The sequence below is a fragment of the Solanum stenotomum genome, unplaced genomic scaffold (genome assembly GCF_019186545.1).
Source record: "Solanum stenotomum isolate F172 unplaced genomic scaffold, ASM1918654v1 scaffold32159, whole genome shotgun sequence".
In the NCBI taxonomy this organism is placed as follows: domain Eukaryota; kingdom Viridiplantae; phylum Streptophyta; class Magnoliopsida; order Solanales; family Solanaceae; genus Solanum; species Solanum stenotomum.
In genome coordinates this window covers 79,882-98,651 of record NW_026031808.1, presented here as the reverse complement: position 1 = coordinate 98,651, position 18,770 = coordinate 79,882, and the positions used below count along the sequence as shown (strand labels likewise).

The window sequence follows — 18,770 nt, the reverse complement described above, 5'->3', positions numbered from 1 at the left end:
GTTGGATCTTTATATATCAACATAGATCCTAATGATTCTCAAACACTGAGAGAGCCAAGCATATTTAGAGGCCTTCTCTGCAACCTTTAGATATTTAGTTTTTCCAACTATTGTTCTTTAAGAACACCATCATAAAAATACGAGGTGATAANTGATAAATCATGGGATTCCTTCTAGTGTTTTGGAAGGAATGATCGATGGGACTCGTAAATTTCATGAACAAGATGTTGAAGTGAAGAAAGAGTACTATTCGTCTGATCCAACAGCCAGACAAGTTAGATATGATAGCAATCTCCATGTGTTCAAAACAAAAGGATTGACTTCAAACTGGAAGGATACATTATACATCACTGAGCTAGTTTCTGGTTACATTGAACCAGAAGAAATACCAGAAGTTTGCAGGTAACTCTGTGTTTTCTGCATTTGAATTTCAATTCCATATCTGTCCTGTTGGATGCCTCAGTACAGTGTTTTATCTTTATTTCTAGTTGATATGTGGATACATGTTGCCAGTAGCGGATCTAGAGTATAACTTAAGGGGTCACAGGAACTTAGTACCTTTTGCCCAAACCTTGTATATAAATATTTGACTGTGCATATCAACCTTGTCCTCATGTAGTAATCTCTGATTTTTTCCTTATGTCCAGGAAAACATCCCTTGAGTGCATAAATCATGTCGTAAAACTAGAAGATATTCTTCTTGGCTTACTATCAGAAGCTCTCAGGCTAAAGCCAAACCACTTAAAAGACACTGAATCTCAATGGTATGCCATTACTACCCGGCATGCCCACAGCCAGAGCTAACTCTTGGTACCGAGAAGCATACAGATCCTGTTTTCCTTACCATTCTGCTACAAGATCATAATGGTGGGCTCCAAGTCATGCGTGATAACCAATGGGCCGATGTTACACCGATTGAACATGGTTTGGTTGTTAATATTGGTGACCTCCTTCAGGTTTGCAACAAAACATAACTTTTTGTTATCATTTTTCACAAATTGTTACTCATCTGAATCTGATTTTGCAACAGATCCTATCAAATGATAAGTTTGTAAGTGCAAATCATAGAGTTGTAGCGAACAAGATAGGACCAACGATTTCAGTGGCATGCTTCTCCAATGGTCTTTTAGCACCTTCAAAGATGTATGGTCCAATCAAAGAGCTCATATCTAAAGAAAGCCCCCCACTATATAAAGATTTTCAAGTAGTTGATTATGTTACCAAGTTTTTCTCGAAGCCTCTCGATAAGACTGGTCTTGATCTTTTCAGACTGTGAAGAGAGTTAGATCACCATAAACTATCAGATATAAGAACAATGTCAGAGTTTGTGATTTGCTGTACAATAAATGTCTTTTTTTTTTTAAATAAAGGAATAATAATGTATTGACTATAATCGTTCATCCTCATTTAGCAATATCGGATTACTTTTGTATGATATCCATTGTATCTTTCAATGTTTGTTATTCAACTTTTAAGTTAGTATCTTTTCACTAATATCATCATAGTATGGTGACGATGATGTTGTTGTTCAACGTTCTTGCTTCTGCATCTTTTCAAAAGTCATGTGGGCATTTATGATTTACAAAAACATACCTAGTAATTCCACTAGTGGAGTGTGGGAGGAGTAGAGTCTATAGAGACCTTACGTTCTTTCCGATAGACCCCTTAAGGAAAAGCATACACTGAAAAGAAGAAGAAGGAAATAGTACGATAATCAGAGTACAAATGACAGTAGATAGTAACAGAAATTTGAAGATATGCAAAAGCTATGAGAGAAATACTATAACTAGTGAGGATGAGAAACTACAGGAGAAATACTACGACTACTAATAAGGGAAGGATAAGCGATATAAGCAGCCCAACACCGGACCCTGTAGTTTCTTGTTCCCTATGAGTGTTTTGTGGGGTCCATCCCATGAGTTTTTGGGTCAACAATTGCGGCTGCAATTGTTGTAAAGAAAATGCAGCTGAATTTGTTTGTCAACAATAGCTGCAAACCTTTTTCTTTTGTCAACAAAGTTTGCAGCAATGCAAATTTTTCGGTGGCATGATTTTTGAATAGTGCAATGCAATTGCATCTATAAAAGGAGCTCTTCGGCTCCTCATTTGATATACCAATTCACAGAGATAGTAAAATATTTAAAGAGCTGTGAGGTTTCCATAGACTATATAAGAAAATAGTCTGTGAAGAAAATTAGAGTGTGAGCGATATTTTAGTAAGGTGGAAATCAAAAGAGTGTTATTCCTTTTGAGTGTGTAGTAGTCACTTTGAGTATTGTATTCGTGGCTACACGGTGTAAAATTCCTTACTATAGTGATATCAGTTGCTCCTCTTAGCCCGTGGTTTTTCCCTTATTTAGAAGGGTTTCCACGAAAAATTCTTGGTGTCATTATTTTCCCATTTTATTTCCATTACTTTTACCATATATATTTTTGTGTTTGTCCGCATTTTCCCAACAAACTGGTATCAGAGCCAATGTTTTATCTGAGTATGCTCTGTGGTTGCAGCATAGTCTGAACTTCCACATTAGAAAAGATTTACTTTGGTTTGCAATAACTATTTTTTTGGGGGGGGAAACGATGGAAGCCAATTCAAGTAGATGGTCACTTTGAATGGTGTTAATTATGCCATTTGGAAGGGAAAAATGGAAGATCTACTTTATGTCAAGAATTTTTATCAACCAGTCTTTACCACTGTAAAGCCTGATAGTAAAACAGATGAAGAGTGGAATCTGTTGCATAGACAGGTTTGTGGATTCATTAGGCAATGGGTTGACGATAATGTGTTGAACCATATTTCTGGGGAGACACATGCTCGAACCCTATGGGAGCATCTTGAAAGTTTGTATGCTCGGAAGACTAGCAACAACAAAATGTTCTTGATAAAACAGATGTTGAGTTTAAAGTATCATGATGGTTCTCCGATGACAGACCATTTGAATAATTTTCAAGGGATCATGAACCAATTATCTGCTATGGGCATCAAATTTGATGAAGAAATTCAAGGCTTGCTTTTACTTGGTTCCCTACCAGACTCTTGGGAAACATTTAGAACTTCATTGTCAAATTTTGCTCCGAATGGTGTGATCTCAATGGATTCCTCCAAGAGTAGTGTCTTGAACGAAGAGATGAGAAGAAAATCCCAAGGTTCCTCTTTGTCAGATGTCTTGATAACTAGCTCCAGGGGGAGAAACAAAACTCGTGGTTCTCAGAATAGAGAACAAAATATGAGCAAATCCAAAGGCAGGCTTAAGGGTATTGAGTGCTATCATTGTGGCATGAAAGGGCACACAAAGAAGTTCTGCAGAAAGTTGAAGAATGAGAATAAAAACAAAGAGGAAACTAAAGAAGATGGTAATGAAAATTGCCTAGCCACCGTCACCACCGAAGATCTTGTTACTGTCCTTGATGCGGATATGATAAATATTGCTTGTGATGAGTCAAGCTGGGTTGTGGACACTGGTGCCGCATCTCACGTGACATCAAGGAAGGATTTTTTCTCTTCCTATACTCCAGGTGATTTTGGAACCTTGAGTATGGGTAATGAGACTATTTCTAAGGTGGTTGGTATTGGTACAATTTGTTTGAAAACTAGTATTGGAACTAAACTAGTTTTGAACAATGTAAAACATGCTCCTGATGTTTGTCTGCACCTGATTTCTGTTGGTGTTTTGGATGATGAAGGATATGTTAGTACCAACGGTGATGGAAAATGGAAACTCATTAAGGGTTCCTTGGTTGTGGCTCGTGGTAACAAACGTCGTGGTCTATACTGGACTACAGCTTCTGCTTGTGTTGATATGGTGAATGCAGTTGAGAGCGATAACTCTTCAACGTTATGGCACAAGAGGCTTAGCCACATCAGCGAGAAAGGACTTAATGTTCTAGCCAAGAAGAAATTATTGTTAAATTTCAAAAGTGCTAAATTAGAAAAATGTGAGCACTGCTTGGCTGGTAAACAAAATAGAGTTTCTTTTAAGTCCTACCCCCCTTCAAGAAAGACAGAGTTGCTTGAATTGGTGCACTCTGATTTATGCGGTCCAATGAAGACAAAGACATTGGGTGGTGCACTCTACTTTGTCACTTTTATTGACGACTGCTCGAGAAAACTTTGGGTCTATGTCTTGAAGACTAAAGACCAAGTGTTAGGTGTTTTCAAGCAGTTTCAGGCTTCAGTTGAAAGAGAAACTGGAAAGAAATTGAAATGTATTCGTACTGATAATGGTGGTGAATATTGTGGACCATTTGACGAATACTGCAGGCATCAAGACATTAGACACCAGAAGACTCCTCCTAAGACTCCTCAGCTAAATGGTTTGGCTGAGAGGATGAACATGACCTTGATGGAAAGAGTTAGATGTTTGCTTTCTGAAGCAAAATTGCCGAGCTCATTTTGGGGTGAGGCTTTATTGACCGTTGCACATGTTATTAATCTATCTCCTGTTGTTGCTTTGCAAAGTGATGTACCAAATAGTGTTTGGTATGGAAAGGATGTTTCCTATGACCATTTGAGAGTATTTGGTTGCAAAGCTTTTGTACATGTGTCAAAAGATGAGAGGTCAAAGTTAGATGTCAAGACAAGACAGTGCATCTTTGTTGGATATGGCATTGATGAATTTGGTTACAGGCTATATGATCCAATTAAGAAGAAACTTGTAAAAAGCCGTGATATTATTTTCATGGAGAATCAAACAATTGAAGATATTGACAAAGCGGAGAAGCTAGAAACTTCAAGTTTTGATGGCATAGTTCATCTAGATGAAGTTCCTCACACAAGTATGCATGATGTTATTGGGCTTGATGATCATGGTGACGCCCATAATCATGTATCGAATCAACATGTTGATGTTGATAATAACAATGATATTGTTATTGATGATCCTCCTGCTCATGAAGTTGTGGACGAATCAAATATTTCATTTAGGAGGTCCATAAGACAACGGGTTCCTTCCTCTCGTTATTCACCCAATGAGTATGTGTTACTCACTGACGGGGGGGAACTTGAATGTTACGAGGAGGCCATGGAAGATGAGCACAAGGATCAATGGATTGAAACCATGCAAGATGAGATGAAATCTCTGCATGAGAACCACACTTATGAGTTGGTAAAATTGCCGAAGGGCTTGAGAGCTTTGAAGAACAAGTGGGTGTTCAAAGTTAAAGTTGAAGAACACAACTTGAAGCCAAGGTACAAAACTAGATTGGTTGTTAAGGGATTTGGTCAAAGGAAGGGTATTGACTTTGACGAGATATTTTCTCCTGTTGTGAAAATGTCCTCGATTCGTACAGTTCTGGGTTTGGCTGCTAGTCTTAATTTAGAGATTGAGCAGATGGATGTGAAGACGGCTTTCCTTCACGGTGACCTAGAAGAAGAAATTTATATGGAACAACCCGAGGGCTTCAAAGTAGAAGGTAAAGAAAATTTTGTGTGCAAACTCAAAAAGAGTCTTTATGGCCTAAAGCAAGCTCCTAGACAGTGGTACAAGAAATTTGAATCTGTTATGGGGGAGCAAGGCTATAAGAAGACTTCTTCAGATCACTGTGTATTTGTACAAAAATTTTCTGACAATGATTTTATCATCCTCTCGTTGTATGTGGATGATATGTTGATTGTGGGCAAGAATACTTCCAAGATTGACGAGTTGAAGAAAGAGTTGCGTAAGTCTTTTGCTATGAAAGACTTGGGTCATGCCAAACAAATTTTGGGCATGAGAATTACTCGTTTCAGAGATGAAATGAAGATTTATTTGTCACAGAAAAAGTACATTGAACGTGTACTAGAGCGCTTCAATATAAAAATGCTAAGCCTGTTAGTACACCTTTTGCTGGTCATGTGAAGTTGAGCAAGAAGATGTGTCCTACAGTTAGGGAGGAAAAAGAGAGCATGGCCAAAGTTCCATATTCCTCCATCGTCGAAAGTCTAATGTATGCAATGGTATGCACTAGACCTGATATTGCTCACGCAGTTGGTGTTGTTAGCAGATTTCTTGACAATCCGGGAAAAGAGCATTGGGAAGCTGTGAAGTGGATACTCAAGTATCTTAGAGGAAGCTCAGATGAATGCTTGTGTTTTGGAGCATCAGATCCAATCTTAAAGGGCTATACAGATGCTGATATGGCAGGTGACCTTGATAACAGAAAATCCACTACTGGATATTTGTTTACTTTTTCAGGGGGAGCTATATCATGGCAGGCGAAGTTGCAGAAGTGTGTTGCATTATCTACAACTGAAGCTGAGTATATTGCGGCTACTGAAGCTGGCAAGGAGATGATATGGCTAAAGCGATTTCTTCAAGAACTTGGATTGCAACAGATGGAGTATGTTGTCTATTGTGATAGTCAGAGTGCAATAGACTTGAGCAAGAACTCCATGTACCATGCAAGAACAAAACACATCGACGTCAGATATCATTGGATTCGTGAGGAAGTGGAGAGTGAATCATTTCACGTCAAAAAGATCCACACAAGTGAAAATCCTGCAGATATGTTGACTAAGGTGATACCGAAAGACAAGTTCGAGTTATGCAAAGAACTTGTGGGTATGAGCTCTCTCTAAAGAAATTGGAGATACCTCATTCTGGTAAATGGGACTGGAGGGGGAGATTTGTGGGGTCTATCCCATGAGTTTTTGGGTCAACAATTGCGGCTGCAATTGTTGCAAAGAAAATGTAGCTGAATTTGTTTGTCAACAATAGCTGCAAACCTTTTTCTTTTGTCAACAAAGTTTGCAGCAATGCAAATTTTTCGGTGACATGATTTTTGAATAGTGCAATGCAATTGCATCTATAAAAGGAGCTCTTCGGCTCCTCATTTGATATACCAATTCACAGAGATAGTAAAATATTTAAAGAGCTGTGAGGTTTCCATAGACTATATAAGAAAATAGTCTGTGAAGAAAATTAGAGTGTGAGCGATAGTTTAGTAAGGTGGAAATCAAAAGAGTGTTATTCCTTTTGAGTGTGTAGTAGTCACTTTGAGTATTGTATTCATGACTACACAATGTAAAATTCCTTACTATAGTGATATTAGTGCTCCTCTTGGCCCGTGGTTTTTCCCTTATTTAGAAGGGTTTCCACGTAAAATTCTTGGTGTCATTATTTTCCCATTTTATTTCCATTACTTTTACCATATATATTTTTGTTCTTGTCCGCATTTTCCCAACATGTTTGTGTTCCCCTCTTCTCTTCATTCCCATTATCTACGGAAAAAAGGACCAAAAATACCCCGAACTATTGCAAAAGGTGTAAATAAACACTTTGTTCATCTGTTTTGCTAAAAGTATCCTATGATATATTTTTGTCAACCAGTTGAACTTATAAAAACAGATGGGATATAAAATAAGAATATGATATATTCATAAATAATTCTTTCTTCTTTCATCTTTCATTCAATTTATTATTTTACCCTTTAATTGAGTAACAAATTAGAGAAGAGGAAATGTTAGGTAGTTTAGAGAGTTGGTAGGCATTTAAAATATAGGGATAATACATATATTGGACCTTAAACTTGGCTTCAAATTTTAACTTTGACCTCCAACTTTCATAGTGCACAAACAGACACTTTAACTATCCAACCTTTTAATAAATAAACACGCGTGTCTTATGTCACGCCCCAAGCCTACACCCTGGACGTGGCCGGCACTCAAAGACCGTTGCTGGTCCCCAAGCGAACCCTCATCCTGGCTGACTCCAAGCGGAATACTAACTTAAGCACAGAAGAGCTTAAAACTGAAAAAGAGTTTATAAACTCAACTTTACAAATCTTTAACTCAAAAGAAAACTCTGTATAATAGAATATATATACAACTAGCCATAAAAGGCAACTTTAGTCTTCAAAACATTTAGCAAAATAAATGAAGAGACTTCTGAAGCTCTATTGTCTATCTATGAAGCCTCTAATTGATAAAGATGGAAGCCGGGACAAGACCCACGACCTCCTAACAACCGATACAACTGAAACGTAAATGAAATCCTCCGGAAGCAAAGGGGCTTGTCATAGCTAACTGGAACTCCCGGATGTATCAACGAATCTCCTATTGATGATCCTGAATACCTGTGTCTGCATCATAAAAAGATGCAGGCCAAATGGCTTAGTACGTGGAATGTACGAGTATGTAAGCTGGAAAGCTAAACAACATAGGCTAGAAGAAAAACTGGAATAAACTGAATAACTTACCTCTTTTCAAACTTTCTCAACTCAAGGAATACTCAAAACTACTCAAACTTACTCAACTCAGAAGATAGATACTGGACTCAGAGACAGATACTGAACTCAAAGATATATACTCAACTTAAAGATAGATACTCAACTCAAGATAGATACTCAACTCAAGATATATACTCAACTCAAAGATATATGCTTAACTCAAGATATATACTTAACTCAAGGATACTCGACTCTTGAATAACTGAACTCAACCTGACTGACTTCTTTCAATATAAGGCAATTTAAAACAAGTGCGATATAAAGAAAGACTGTTTAAAACATGCTATAAACTCTGTGTGTATACAAGGATACAATAAGCCTGAGATGTATATAGAAATACAATTGAACTTATGTATATAAAATACAATAATTTCTGTGTATAAAAATACAAGAACTGCTTTGGGAGTTTCTCTAACCGACAACCATCACATAAGAGCTATAGTGATGATACAGTGATCGACCTCACGCTGCCAGAGCATCTTATACCCGGCCAAAGGTATAAGACCTGAACAGCCTAATGGATCCACTAGCCTAATCTGAAAAGGATTCATATAAAAAGTATGATCATTTTCTACCCATGGTGGCTAACATGGTTCTATGGGGGCTGTGGGTTCTTTGAACGCTCCCCCAATTCGGTGCTCGATACTACTCCCAAAAATGTACTGGCTCTTATGTTTTTAAATCATATGTTTTCCTGCTGATATGAGATAATTACTCAAAAACTAGCCCGAAGGCTCTTTTGGAAATCTCAGTTTCCAACCTTGTTTAAATGTAAAAACATTTCTTTAAAACTTCTTTGGGAATACATAGTTCCCTAATAACTTTGAGAAAATGAACTCAACTCTTACTCTTTACTTTACTTGAAACTCTTTACTTTACTTGAACTCTTGGCTTGATGTGAAACTCTTAACTTAACATGAAACTCTTAACTTTTGACTTGACTTGAAACTCAATACTTTTCACTCGACTTGAAACTCTATACTTAACTTGAAACTCTATACTAACTTGGAACTTGAGCCTTAGAATGAAGTTAAAACGTTCAATGAAGACTCTTGAAAAGTTTGAAGACTTGCTTTGACTTACTTAACTTCTAAGCTTAATTTCTAACTTCACTTGACTTGGAAACTAACTTCACTTGAATTGGATTATGAACTCAAGGGTAATGATTTGTGTTTGGAAAGACCCCATGATGATTAGGAATAATTTAGGACAGCTAGACTTAAGAAAAAAAATTCAAAATTTAATTCTAAAAACAGAACAGATTCTGTTCACAGAGGGAACACAGCTGCAACGCAGACTTGCTTCAGGCAAGCTGCCCAACTTTTCTCCTTCATGTTGCCAACTCTAAACCCTCTCAACCTCAAAGGTTCTTTTCCCAAACACTTGGGGTCATAAACCCCTCAACATACGGTGGATTCCACTCAAAAAAAACGCAACCAGATCCTGTCCCCAAATCAGCAAGAACTTCAACAACACAACTAACAACTTCAACAACCAAAATAAATCTTTTCTTGGAATTAAAAACGAGTTGGTGTGTGGGGGTATGAACCAACCAACACTAAGGATCATAAAATCCCTCAATATACAATAGGTTTCAGCTCAAGAACACAACCAAATCATATCCCACAACCAACAATAACTTCCACAACACCAACAACAACTAACAACTTCAACAACAAATCCAATCTTTTCTCAAATCATAAAATGAGCTTGGTGTGTGGGGGAAAGGATCAACCCACACCAAAGAACTCACATACCTTGATAGGGATCACCCCCGACGAAATTCCACGACGGAAACTTGTTGATCTCCTCTTTCTTCTCTTCTTCTTCTCCTTCTTCTCTTCTTCTTCTCTTCTTCACTCTCAAGAACCCTAACTCTTTCTCTTTCAAAATGGGACAAAATGATCCAAAGATCAGCCTAATACAACAATATAACCTCAAAAGAAATGATTTGTGAAAAGACTAAAATGCCCTTAAATTTCCGGACGGACTCCTTGCCAACTGCCCCAACTTTCAAAGGGCATAACTCGCTCATACGAACTCGGAATTGAGCAAACTCGGTCGTGTTGGAAAGATCATTCCACAAGCTTCGAAACCATAACTGGAAATACTCCTAAATCATATTGAGGTAGGAGTTACGACTGCTCAAAGTTGACCAAAAATCACTGATTTCCACACTTAGCCAAATTTCCAGATTTTTGAACTTAGCCAAATTTCCAGATTCTGGACTGCCAAATTTCCAGATTTTAAATTTTTCAAAAAAATGACTATTTCCAAATTCAAGCTTCTTCATATTCATTTTAAATTGTCGGATGTTACAGATAGTAACGAAGTGGATTGATATCAAATATGATTACTTACCCAAATATTGCAAAAGTTGCAAATTGCAGGGTCACAACGAGAAGGAATGTTTTGTAATTCATCCAGAGTTATATCCGACGCAGGAAGACACAGAGAAAAGTGGAAAAAATAAAGGATATGCAATTACCAAAGAAAGTGAGGAGACAGAAAAGATGAATCATTTGGAGGCAGGGAAGCATAAAGAGAGCAACAATCTTGAGCATTGGCAGAAGAATAATACTAGAAGAGGAAAATCCTGGCAGCGAGGTGGGACACAGCGCTGGAGTCCAAAAGAAATGGAGGTATGTGAAGGACTATTAACTGGAAATAAATTCAATGCGCTAAATGAAAAGGACATGATAGATGAGAAAGATGACCAGCAAGAAGAGGACGGAGCAATGAGAACACCAGTGACAATGGGTGATAATAAGGGCAAGGACAAGGAATCGACTAAGAAGTGGGTAGAGGAAACTTTTGAGAAACAAATGAAGAGTGGGGATCAGACAAAGGATAAAGGGAAGCAAAATGAAAAATCTGGGGAGGGGTCAAGTGAAGAATGTCGATTAGCAAAGGAGAGTGATAAAAAGAAGAGTATTGAGAAAATCATTGACACTGAGGATGACGGGCAAAATTACAAGAGAGCTGGCAAAAATAACGAAGAACATGAGGAAATGGGGTAAGAGAAAGTGCAAGTGATAGATATCAAGAAGATAAACCACCTGATCCTGGGCTACACTTGTCGAACCACATGGACGATGAGGGCTCGACAACACAAAAACAAAGGATGGAAAGCATGGGAGAGTATGAAAATGATTCAACCAAGTCACAGGAAGTTCAAGTGCCTAATACATTTGAGGAAAGTAGAGAGGATGAGGATGAGAATGATATCCAGGAAAATATTACGGAGGTGTGTGTGAAAGGGGATTTATCTCCAAGGCATACAAAGGAGATGCGTACAGGCAGGAAGGTCAACAACACGGGACAAATCAGAAGTACAAGGAGCAGCTCTGCAAAACATACTGTGTCAAAATGATGATGGACAAACTACTGTTTTGGAATATTAGATCAATCAATACGCAAAATTCATTGGAAAGATTGATTGATTTAAATAAAAGAAACAAATTTGCATACATTGCCCTTTTTGAACCTTTCAGAGGGCCTCATGAATTAGAAACTTATAGAAGAAAGCTGGGAATGGACAACGCTGTGGCTAATTGTTCATCAAAAATCTGGGTATTGTGGAATGATGAGTGGGAAGGTAGCATTGTAATGGACAAACAACAACAACTCACTATTCAGTTTAAACAACAGGTGATACAGAAGATGATCTACATCACTGCAGTGTATGCAAGGTGTAGTTCACTAGAAAGGTTAGAGCTTTGGGAAGATTTGGAGGAGCTTAGTGAAGAAATGGAGAAGCCTTGGCTGGTCGGAGGTGATTTTAATGTCATTTTGGATGCGTCAGAAAAGTTAGGGGGTTTACCAGTCACCCATCGTGAGACAGTGGATTTCGCACAATGTATCAATAGTTGTGCTTTAACTGAAATAAAATTCACTGGAAGCAATTATACGTGGTGGAACGGAAGAATTGAGAATGAATGTATTTTTAAAAGGTTGGATAGGATATTAGGTAACATGGAGTTTATGCAGGAATTCCCTACTTCAGAAATACAACATCTTATTAGGGAGGGATCAGATCATTGCCCTATCCAGGTGCAGTGCCATGCTAATCAGGAAAGGTACAATAAACCTTTTCGTTTTTTGAATTTTTGGACAAATCATGAGAAATTTCATGAAGTGGTGAAGGAGAACTGGAAAATCGAGATACAAGGAAGCCCTTTTCACATAGTCCAGCAAAAAATGAAAATCATAAAGAAAGTACTAACTAAGTGGAGTAAAGAAACGTATGGGAACATTTTTCATAGAGTTGCAACCATGGAAGATATAGTAAAGGTGAAGGAAATACAATTTGAGATCCATAGCACAGATCGTAATAGGGTAGAGCTGATGAAGGCAGAGGAGGATCTCCGAAAGTTTTATCAAGTAGAGGAAGAATTCTGGAAGCAAAAGTCAGGTATGAAATGGTTTATAGATGGGGATAGGAACACAAAGTTTTTCCGTTCTTATGTGAAAGGGAGAAGACGAAGGCTTCAGCTGAATGAGATACTTGATGAACAAGGTGTCTTACTTAAAGATAAGAAAGACATTGGAGAAGCAGCAGTAAAGGTTTTTGAGCAGCAGTTCAAGGAGAGCAACTTCAATGCAGATTATGCAATGATTGACTGCATACCTAAACTAATCACAGTGGAACAACAACAAAGAATGGATCGAACTCCCATGGAGGAAGAGGTAAGAGAGGCAGTTTTCTCTTTAAACAGTAACAGTGCGTGTGGCATGGAATTACCAAGATTTGTAACACACACGAACCTGGTCCTTCTTCCAAAGAAGGAACAAGTCAGGAGCTTTACAGATTTAAGGCCAATCAGCTTGAGTACGTACATAATTAAAGTAATTTCGAAGGTAACTCATGGTAGGCTGGCCGAGGTACTTCCAGAAATCATATCAAAAAATCAGACTGGATTTATAAAAGGAAGAAGCATAGCGGAAAATGTTCTGTTATCCCAAGAAATCATCAGAGACATCAACAAGCGCAATCAGTATCATAATATAGTGGTAAAGTTGGACATGATGAAAGCATATGATAGAGTATCATGGGTATTCCTGACAAAGGTAATGAGAAGGTTTGGGTTCACAGAGAGAATCATTGATAAGGTTTGGAGGCTGATGATGAATAATTGGTATTTTATACTAGTCAATGGAAACTCATATGGTTTCTTTCCATCCTCAAGAGGATTAAAGCAAGGAGATCCTTTATCACCAACTTTATTCATAATTGCAGCCGAGGTGTTAACGAGAAGTTTGAATAAGTTGAATGAGGATGATAAATTCATTGGATATGGAATGCCAAAATGGAGTGAGAAAATCAATCACTTATCATATGCAGATGATACTATATTATTTTGTTCAGGCCACAAAGGATCAGTCAAGAAGATAATGGCAGTGTTGAATAAATATGAGAAGATTTCGGGCCAACTCATAAATTTGACAAAAAGCTATATGTATTTTCATGAGAAGGTATCTATTGCGGCAAGAAACAGAATAAGAAGAACTACGAGAATCGGAGTAGGGTCCTTCCCATTTACTTATCTAGGTTGCCCAATGTTCTATGGGAGAAAGAAGATTTGTCACTTTGAAGAGCTAGTGAAAAAGGTAAGTAGAAGGGTGATGGCTTGGCATAGCAGGTTACTTACATATGGAGGTAAACATGAATTGGTTTGTAATGTTTTACAATCAATGCCTATATACTTAATGTCAGCTATGAATCCACCAAAAGGGGTGATCAACCAGATTCAGAAAATTATGGCCAATTTTTTTTGGGGAAAGGTTAGTAGTTTAAAAGGGAAGCATTGGGTGGCTTGGGATGACCTATGTTTGCCTAAGGCGCAAGGGGGAATTGGTTTGAGATCACTACACACAGTTGCAGACTCACTTTTTGCGAAATTGTGTGGAATTTTAGAACTTTATCGGATTCGCTATGGAGTCATTACATGTGGAATAAATATTGTAAGAAGCAACATCCAGTTATTGCTCAAGGGACAGGAATTTCTCATGTGTGGAGGAAGATGATTCAAATCAGAGAGGAGGTGGAGCATAATATATGGTGGCAGGTCAAGGCAGGAGAAGCAAGCGTTTGGTTTGACAACTGGACAAATCAAGGAGCTTTGTACTATCTAGAAGAGCAGAACCATGGGGAAGAGGAGATTGAGGTGAAGCAATTCATACAAGAAAGGAGATGGAATAAGGGGAAGCTGAATCAATATGTTTCGGAAGAATGGTACAATATATAACAGAGAATATCAGCCCTGTACTGATAGAAACAGGTAGGGATAAGGCATGGTGGATGGGAAGTACGATTGGAAACTTTACGGTAAAATCAGCTTGGGACTTGTTACGACACAGAAGAGATGAAAGGGAGATTCTCAAGTTCATATGGAATAAGGGGATTCCTTTTAGAATCAACTTCTTTTTATGGAGGGTATGGAAAAGAAGAGTCCCTAATTTGCAAATCATGAGGATTAATGTGACCTCAAGATGCTGGTGTTGCGAGAAATATAAACAAGAGACCATGGAGCATTTATTTCTAACAGCCTCCATAGCTACTTAGCTATGGAAGCATTTTGCTAATTTTGCAGGGATAGTAGTCGAAGGAAAAAGCTTACATCATTTGATGAAGGTATGGTGGCATAGCCAGGCACCAAGCAAAGTGATGGAAATATATAAGGTGATACCGGCATTGATTACATGGACACTATGGAAGAGAAGGAATTTGAGGAAGCATGGGAGGTGATATATCTTTACAAAGCATGATTTCTCAAGTAATCCAAAATGTGCAGTTCATACTTAAAAAGAAGTTTCCATGGATTGAAATGAGAGGGCAGAACTGGGAGGAGATGATTAGGAGGTTAGGTGCTAACAAATCAAGATTGTACCACTGTATAGTTCGATGGGACGCACCTCATGAAGACATGATCAAATGCAACACGGATGGGGGCAAGTAAAGGAAATCCAGGTATCAGTGCATACGGTTACTGTCTTAGGAATAGCAATGGCGACTTAATACATGCTGCGGCAGAGAACATTGGTATCACTACCAATGTAGAAGCAGAAATGAGAGCTATTCTAGAGGCAATTCGATACTGCATCAACAAGAAAATGAGGAAAATAATCCTGGAATCAGATTCGTTATTAATGGTCAAAATTATTAATGAAGCTTGGAAAGTGCCGTGGGTAATAGCAGAGGAGTTTGATGAGCTAAAACAGGAAATGACAAAGATTGAGGTAAAGACACAACACATATACATAGAAGGCAACAAATTGGCAGATTACATAGCTAATCTGGCAATTAACTCTACTGAAAAGAAGACGTTCGGCTCATTCCAACAGTTGCCGAGTTTGGGGAGAAAGATTATAAACATGGAAAAAGCGCAAATTCCGTCGTTAAGGTGTCGCACCAAAAGGATATTACAACATCATGCACAGAGATGTTAACACATTTAGTAAAGAGTTAGTACATAGTCAGATTTGAAGTTTGTATTTGGGTCGAACTATATTGTTTTTTCTTTATTATGCTAAATAAAATGGCCTAACAGCCAAAAATTCTTCAAAAAAGAAAAAAAATTATATAAGGGGTTGAAATGTTTGATTTTGAAAAGTAAGTATAACATTAATAATGTATTTGTATTGGATTTGCGTAATGGGGTGGATTTGTAGTTGAGTCATATTGTAGGGGCATTTAGTGTAATTTACACGTAACTTATACCAATTAACTACCATGTTTCATTTAGTTTTCGGACGCTACATTCAATGTTTTTCATTAAATATACACACGAAAAGGTTAAAGGAGGTTTAAAATCTACTATATATAAAAAAAAAATTAATTTTAATCATGTATAAACGATGTAATTTTTCTTTGAAGGAGCTTTGAATGAACCCCTCCATCCTTGCTACTCCGCCTCTGTCTACATTCATTACCAACAAAAATTATAGACGGATGGTAAGTACTTTTTAAATCTTTTAAGATATTTCAGGTTTGAGTTCTAATATTAGAGAGTCACCTTTGATAGTGCGAGTCTTAGTGGGACCAAAGTGAATCTAGATTAGTGGGACTCTAACAGATTTGACAAAATTGATCTTTATGTGACAACTATAAGAGATACTTTCTCTGTTTTACTTTGTTTGTCTAACTTTTTTTTTTCTAATTTTTTATTTTAATGTATTTCATTTTTTTTTTCTTTTTGACAACTCTTTAGTTTTAACTTTTCAAGTGATATGTTTATGACCACAAGATTAAAAGGCATTTTAGTAAATATACTATACCAAATATGATCTTTAACGACAATAGCTTAATTGCTGCAAAATATATTTTTAGAGGTAATTAGCACTCTTTGCAAATGTCCCTAAAGTCTACAGCGATGTTGAATCCAACAACAATTAACTAATGTCGGCAAGATTTAGCTCTTTTTGTTAATATGCATATATTTATCGCCGCTCAAAGCTATTTTTGTTGTAGTGATAGTGTTCTTTAATTTTTTTAAGGCATAATACGTAAACATAACTCTTAACTTGGTTTCAGTGGACAATTATGCCCTCCAACTTTGAGTGTGGACAAGTAGACACTTAAACTTGTATAAAATTGAACAAGTAGACACGTGTGTCCTACATGGCATAATACATGTAGGATGCCACGTAAAACACAAAATTACCATGTAGGGTGTCATGTAGGAGTTAGGATGAATGTGTCTATTTGTTCAATTTTATACAAGTTTAAGTGTCTATTTGTGCACACCCAAAGTTAAAGGTCATAGTTATCAGCTGAAGTCAAGTTAAGGGTCACATTTATGTACTATGCGCCTTTTTTAAACTACATGAGGGAATATTTCATTTGAAAAACTGCATTTGTAAGGATGTGTTGTCTATAACTAACTATTTCCTGAGAAAAAAAGTAGATTTTTTGAAAATAAGAACAACTATGTCTGTTGCTGAAGATTCTCAAGCTGAATTAGCAATGGATTATGATCGATCGAAGGAGATAAAGGCTTTTGATGATACAAAAGCAGGTGTTAAGGGACTAGTTGATGCTGGAATTGTGGAAATTCCAAGAATGTTCATTAGGCCAACTGATGAACCTGCTGATGTGTTGATTCAGGGGAAGTCAACTCTACAGGTTCCAGTGATTGATATCAGTGGCTTAGAAGTTGAAGATGCGCGTAAGAAGATTGTCGATGAAATAAGGGAAGCATCAGAGAAGTGGGGCTTTTTCTAACTAATAAATCATGGGGTTCCCTCAAGTGTTTTGGAAGGAATGATTGATGGGACTCGTAAATATACTGTGTTCTTAGCTTTGCAGAAAAACTAATATGTGATGCAGTCAGGCGAATCTAGGATTTTTCAAACATGGGTGCACCCAGAAAAATGTATTGAGTGGGAATTGATCCGAACATGGATGCATCAAGAAAAATATATTAAGTGAGAATTGATTCTTCATCCTCAAGGTAAAAAGCTCAACATTTAACCATGTGGACCAGATAGACTTTTTATAGCACGGGTGCAAGAATATAATAATATACAAATTTTAGAAAATATATACATAAAATATCTAGTTTTACGAAGAGACCACGGGTTCCGGTGCCCTAATTTTTACCTTTAGATTCGCCACTGGATGCAATGGTGTTGCTTGTTCCTTATGAGTGTTCTGTGTTCGTGTTCCCCTCTTCTCTTCATTCCCTTCATCTGCGGAAAAAGATCAAAAATACCCTAAACTATTGCAAAAGGTTTAAATATACACTTTGTTCATCTGTTTTGCTAAAAATATCCTATGATATATTTTTGGCAACCAGTTAACTTATAAAAACAGATGGGATATAGAATAAGAATATGATATATTCATAAATAATTCTTTCATCTTTCATTCAATTTATTATCTTACCCTTTAATTGAGTACTTGACAAATTGGAGAAGAGGAAAGGTTAGGTAGTTTAGAGAGTCAGTAGGCATTTTAAAAAATAAATAAAGAAATGAAAGGACTCTTGTCTGTAACACCTTCCCAAAGAAAACCAAAAGTTGCCATGAACATTCTCTTTAGTCTTCCTATTTCACATTTATCAAAATAATTTAAAGCTTAATTAGTATTGGAAGACATTACAACCCTTTATTAAAAAATCTCATTTTTTTTGGTGGAAGGGTATTGTTCCTGGTGACTTAATCTGCTCAACAAAGAGAGAAGCTAAGAAGAAGGCGGTTGATTTGTCTTTCGATCAGAACATAAGCCCAACTATATTATTGAACAATTTCCTTGTAAATACATATACATGTACAGATATTTTAGAGCTATGGAAATAGTACATGTGCTATTTTTATGCTATGTACTAGGTAGGTACATTAGTTTATTTTATTACCATTCAATCCCTAGGAAGTTCTTATATATTTTGTTGTACAGCAGCTTTGTAGTCCCCAAGTTGAAGAAATACAAAATCCAGAAAATTTCTCACGATCCTTTCTAGTATATTTCTTTCAATATTTTGGTAATCTAGCTTTTAACTTAGAGGTTTCGCACTTATAATATAGAATGATGATGTATTATCTATATCTATATTATATTAAAATCA

General features: G+C 37.0%; 1 pseudogene; it reads left to right on the top strand.

Moving 5' to 3' along the window:
- Positions 1-190: 190 nt before the first annotated feature.
- Positions 191-18,770, top strand: part of LOC125852079 (1-aminocyclopropane-1-carboxylate oxidase homolog 7-like) — a 20,155-nt pseudogene continuing 1,575 nt past the window's right edge.